Genomic DNA, 6,373 nt, shown 5'->3' with positions numbered 1-6,373 from the left:
AAAGTAAAATATTTTGCCCCACAAGATCTATTTATCTTTTCATATAAGACTTAACTGATTATATATATCAAAATTTAAGCAGATTCTTGATTTCTATTTAAAATTCAAATATCTCGAAAAGGACCTCCATTAACTATCAATATTTTTGGCTAATTGTGTTCTTTAACTAATGCTCCTCCAACTTATAGTATGAATTTGAAAATCTTGTTTTTTTTTTAATTTCTCTTTACGAGAAGAGATGTAATTATTGTAACTGCAGTAAACTGTTTAGTATTTGGTAGTATTCTGTTAAGCTGCTTATTCACATCCATTGTAATGTCAAATGTATCAATAACACTGAAACATCAGGAAAAATGTATCCTACCCATATCAACATTTTATATTATTATTTACTAGTCCAGAGGCGGGGGGGGGGGGGGGGGGCAGGGGGGGGGGGGGGCAGGGGGCCCGCCCCCCCCCCCTTTTCTAGGAAAAATTTGGTTGCTTATATAGGGAATCACTGAAGCATGACTGAATTGGGCCCCCACTTATGAAAATTTCTGGATCCGCCACTGTAGTCATATTGAGAAGCAGACCCCTTGTCCATGGTGAAACTATATATAAAGTGATATTTCACTATTAATACTATTTTTAGATTGTTCTCCAAGATTTGTAATTTTTAATTTTTTCCAATGTCATTGTTGTTTTATTGTCTGTATTGTTGTTGATTCTAAATAAAATGTAACAATCCTATGAAGGATTTTCCCCTCCACTGTTCAAACATTGAAGCAATTAACTTTCCCAAGCTTTTTTTTGCACTTTTACAACCTGCATTTCTGCGATATATATTTGACAAATTCATATGGCAGTTTTTGAACAAAGTTGTCATCTTCAAAAAATCCATGGAATTATACAGATAGGAAACATATTGCTTTTTGGAGATACCCAAACTGACCATAAACTGACATTACTTGTTGTAAATAAAACAACATTGTTTGTTCTGTTTTTTAAATTGTTTCATGTTTGAATCACAAAAACATTTCAAAACATTTAAATCCAGTTGGAAAGAATAACAGTATTTCAGACATATTGAAAATATTTATGTGTGATCTTTTAAGCCGATTTACCGAGACAGAAATTTGAATTCTTTGTGAATGCTCATGACATGTATAATAATACAATTTAATCATCTGGTCCATATACAATATATTGACCAACTGATGTTCAATAAACAAATAGGAGCAATGTAATTACTATAAATAATATAGTATCTATTCAATGTAAAGATTTTTTATAGTGTTTTGAGGTTGCTGTCTCAATGAAATATACCCCTAATTATTTAAAAGATTATCTGCGGTTTTCAAAAAAGAAACTTTCTTTGCTTCAATATCATTGAATAGCAAACGCCCTTACATGAATGTAGACTAGTTAGTTGATTAACTTCCTTGAGTTTAAAAGTCACTTCCTGTTTGACAATACTTTAAATGTTTTAAACCCACTGAATAAATAATTATTGATCAAAGTCTAACAAGGGTTGGGTCTTCATACTATGCACAACATTATGTCATTGCATGTTCATATAAAAGGAAAATAAACTATTTGATCTATTTTTTTATTGAATAATATAAATCATGTAAATTATATGAAATAAATTGCAGTCAAAGCACTAACGGTACGTAATTAGAACATACATGTAAATCATTCAAATCATCCAGTGATACACATTTACAACATTAAATAAACAATTATTGCTTTAGATTTTAACTCAAAATCATGAATCAAATGAGTAGAAAAATTAAACACAAAGTGGAGAAGATAAGTACATGTATACAACAACAAAAATCAAATAAATATAGAAAATTACATATTTGCAATTTAAAAAGACCATCACCAATTACCATAATTACACAAAATTTTTCAACAAAGTTTAAATGTCTTAAACGAAATGTGTAAGGTCTCTTATTGGTCAGCATATCTTGAAAACAACAAATTTGTTTAAACCATCAAAATCAGTCCTCAAAAGCTAAACCTTTCCCCAGAAGTTACAAATAATGTCATAAGGTAAAAATATCATACATTTGCAATCAGGTACTTAATTACATTAATAACTGGCTTAGTACATTAAAGTCATATGAAACGAGTGAGTGGTGAAAAATAATGTTTTTCCAATTCTTGAACCAATTCATGTATATATCACAAACTAAGTCCTCTGTGCACGATTTTATCATTATTTACGCAAATATATCGTATAATCGTCAATTTTTTTTCTCTCTGTCTGTTATGATTTAACAAATATGGCTGCTCATTAAATGCTGTGTTTTGAAGCCGAAGTTTACCGATTGTCACCTTATAGTAAATAAATAACAAAAAGCATGGGTATTGAGCACGTGTTTAACATGTACAATCAGATAATTGTTTATTTTAATGACAGATTCATGCGTATTGCGATCACCGAATTTTTACGAGGAGGGTTACGCTCAGGTCACTATGCATACGGAAAATATGTCGGCGAATTGCTTCCTGGAAGCAAGCAATTAAAAATAAGTAAACTTCTTCTAAATGTGGACAAATTAAAGAATTTTCCTCAGAAAAAAGTATATGTACAAAAGTTTTATAATGAAAACTATCCATTTAGGTATAAAAAACAGATGCATATTTTTTTTTAATTTGAGGTTTCATATGACTTTAAATGCTTCAGATAAACAATTATAAAAATATGCAATGCATAATTCTATCAGCATAAAAAGTTAAGCGCAAGAACTTGAAAAAAAAATGTGTCCCCTTAAATAGTTTCAATGAATCTGCAGCTGAATCATTATACATCATCGAAGCAGAAATTAGTTGGTTATAAAAACAGGGTATATATTATTGGATGTTGTTTTATGCAACAGAAAAAAAAAATTAAGCAAGTTATATTTTACAATTCAAACATGAGCATATTATGATTTCAAGTGTAAAGGAGTAGGTTCAGTAAGACCCCTTTTTGGCCCCAAAATATAGCAGTTTTAGAAAATTGTGAAAATGTAATCTTTAAGCTATATTTTGGAAAGCAAAATGCTTCTGCTACATAAATATGAGCTGTTTTTGACAATACAATGCACACATATCGTGGTCTAGCATCATTAAGTCATGCTAAATTACTGAAATCTTTAAAATTTTAGCATTTTGGTTAATTTTTAGACGGTTTCCGTCTAAAATGAAAGTGGCCACATCCGTGTTCATTCATAATATTGAAATGTGAGTTGTATTTGATGATAATACAAAACATATATAAAGGTTGAGGATGAACACGGATGCGGCCATTTTCATTTTTGACAAAAACCATCTGAAAAGTGACGTTTTTTGGCATATTTGATAGATTTTTCATATTTAAGCTTGAATCAGAGCGTTTTTAATGACTAAATCAGTTAAAATCTTTCACACAAACTAATCGAATCAATTGAAATAGACACTTAAGTGTTTAAAAAATGTCCAAAAACTTTCGCTAGATGAACCTGAAATTTGAGGCCAAAATCGGCCCTTACCGGACCTACTCCTTTCATTGGAATATGTTGTATTTATACCTTACAACTATATATACCTTTAAACATTTCAAATATTAGTTGTTGCTTTCAATTCAAAGAAATTGAATATATAGATATAAGAATATGTGCTATGAGTGCCAATGAGACAACTCTCCATCCAAGTCACAATTTGTAAAAGAAAACCATTATAGGTCAAAGTAGTCTTCAATCTGAAGCCTTGGCTCACATCGAACAGCAAGTTCTTGATTTATACTAAAATTGACCTACATAGGAAATGTTAAATTGAAAACCATCAACCAGAGAATTCTGAAATGTCATCAACTTTCAGTTTAATAATCCTATAGTATACATAAATTCAATTGTACTTCTTGCACCACTTCTGCTTTATTGCTTTTATAACCATCAAAACACTTATTAAAAGTGTTTATTGCACTTATTGGTAATAAATCCTTAATATGTTTTTGATCACACTACATGTATAAGAATTTATATTGGTAAAAAAAAAAAAAAAACAATCTACGATATATTCAATATCCTTTATGTGGTAAATTGCACTGTAATCTTCAACAATGAATGATCTTAAAAAATTGGATGCAAAGCAGAATAAACTTTTCACCATGTTTTATACAGAGCAGCTCATTTATCATACACAGCATAATCTATTACATATTGTGTTTAGAAATTTATGTGTTATGCTTACAGCTTATCTTGTACATACTATACTGGTATCTTTTTATAATATTTACAAATAACGGTGCGGGAAATAGACATGATTACATTTCCGGATGCGGGAAGCGGGAATATAAAAAAAATAAAAAAATTCTGTTTTGAAAAAAATAGGTGTGGGCGGGTCCGTCGAACAAGGAATCAAATTGGTGTGGCCTAATGAGTATAAAATTTAATTTGAAAGTATTTTACAAAAGCTATATTCTCATATATTCTTTAAAGGTTATATCAATCAGTTTACCTTCTTTTCATTTAATGGTGCTTTTTCTCTGTATAATCCAAACAAAATATCTCATTTTTCACAACCAGCTTGGTGATGTATCTATTTTAACACATTTTTGAACATATCACAATATATTAACTATATTTTGGCAAAGCATGAAAAAGTTCTATCACTTTTAGGTTATACTCCCATAATTAAAACTCTAACTTAGCTAGGTAACAGTCTAAGAGTACAAAAAAGTACAACCATAAACAAATAAAAGTAACAAATTGAAACAATAATATACAGCAAAATTAAATCAATTTCAATTAGTTTTTCAAATCAAAGGGGAATAATCCAAATATGTCTAAAAGAGAGTATTCATTCATTAGATTTCAATTTCACAAATTTGAATACAGTTTTACACTAATTCAATTCAATTTTCATTTGACCACAAATGAACATTTCATTATACAACTAAACAAAATAACTTATACATTGATAAATGTTAATTCCATGAGTATATGCATTTGCTTCCCTGCAAAATTAAAGTTTCTTAAAAAGTGAAGATAAGCAGCTTGTCTGATGAAAAAAAACATTTTAAGTGTTGTATAAACTATTGCAATTATAAGTTTAAATAATACCTGAATGAACAAAAATGATTGATATTAACAAGGAGGTTATATTAGAAGGAGAGTGAACACTCTGCTTGATACAAAATTAACATCCCCAGGATAGCAGTTCGATCAGAGAAAAATGATAAAAATATAAAGAAACCGACATGTTTATCACCCACTTGACATGGCCCTCTGATGTACCGGGCTGTTACCCCGAGCAGTTCGGGCTAATAGATAAATCGAATATGTCACGTGGTTGTTATCAGTGAGTGGGTCATTAGAGTTCAGGTGTATTTTTGGTAACAATGCAGTGTATAGGTGTTTATGATATGGAAAAAGATTGGACGCGCAATTTCAAAATCAATCGTCTGTCTACCGTGAAAAAAGATAAAGAAATGACAAAGTTATGAGGGTTTGAAGGAAAGTTAGTGTGCGATTTTTATTCAACACTACATTGCTTTAAACAAAGATTTTCGCTTCACCTGTCAATTCCTGTTGATGAGAATTGGCAGGTAATAATTATAGAAAATATATGAATATGCAAAGTACTTTAGTTACGGTGACCGGTAACGACCGGAAAGAATATTTGCAATTGAAACATAGAGAAATTTACCGGGAACAACGTAAAAGTGCTTTCTGTTGGTATTAACATTGACGGCAATGAGACAGATATTCGTTTCATTTCTATTGGTTAGAAGTTAACTTTTAACATAAAATTTTAATTTTAAATTACTTAATAAAAAATATCACAAAAAATCGTATTAATATGTCAATAATTATATTTCCGGTCAGTTTATGACACCTCGGGTGTTTCCGTTCTTACTCGGGTATGTAATTAGGACAAAATCTCCCTCTGTGACAGAGTCGATCTCAAGTAATTAACACCCACTTACAGAAAAGTCGGTAACATTTTATGTGTAATTATCGTCTTTCGTCCTCTCTCCTTCTAATATAACCTCCTTGATATTAATATAAATTGGAGTTGCCACTAAATAATAAACAATGATTGCCATTACTATAAATTTGAATTGCCACTAAATATTATATTGAACAAAAATGATTGCATTAAAAGTTAATATAAATTGTTTAATACAAAGAAGCATATGAATATAACAATTTTAAAGAAAATAAAAAAATTAAACTAAGAACATGATCTATTTCACCAGTGCTCTTATACATCACCAATGACTGAACAAAGTCACAGGATTTCACCTAGTGGACCTTTGGATTCTTTTTTATGTCCCAAGTACTGGACGTGATTCTCCTTTATTTTACTACATTGATCGTTTTTTATTGGGATAATACTGTCTGTATTGTGAAGTCTT

This window comes from Mytilus edulis, chromosome 2, assembly GCF_963676685.1.
Source record: "Mytilus edulis chromosome 2, xbMytEdul2.2, whole genome shotgun sequence".
NCBI classification, from domain to species: Eukaryota; Metazoa; Mollusca; class Bivalvia; order Mytilida; family Mytilidae; genus Mytilus; species Mytilus edulis.
The sequence above is the reverse complement of the archived record's forward strand: the minus strand, read 5'-3'. Positions refer to the sequence as shown.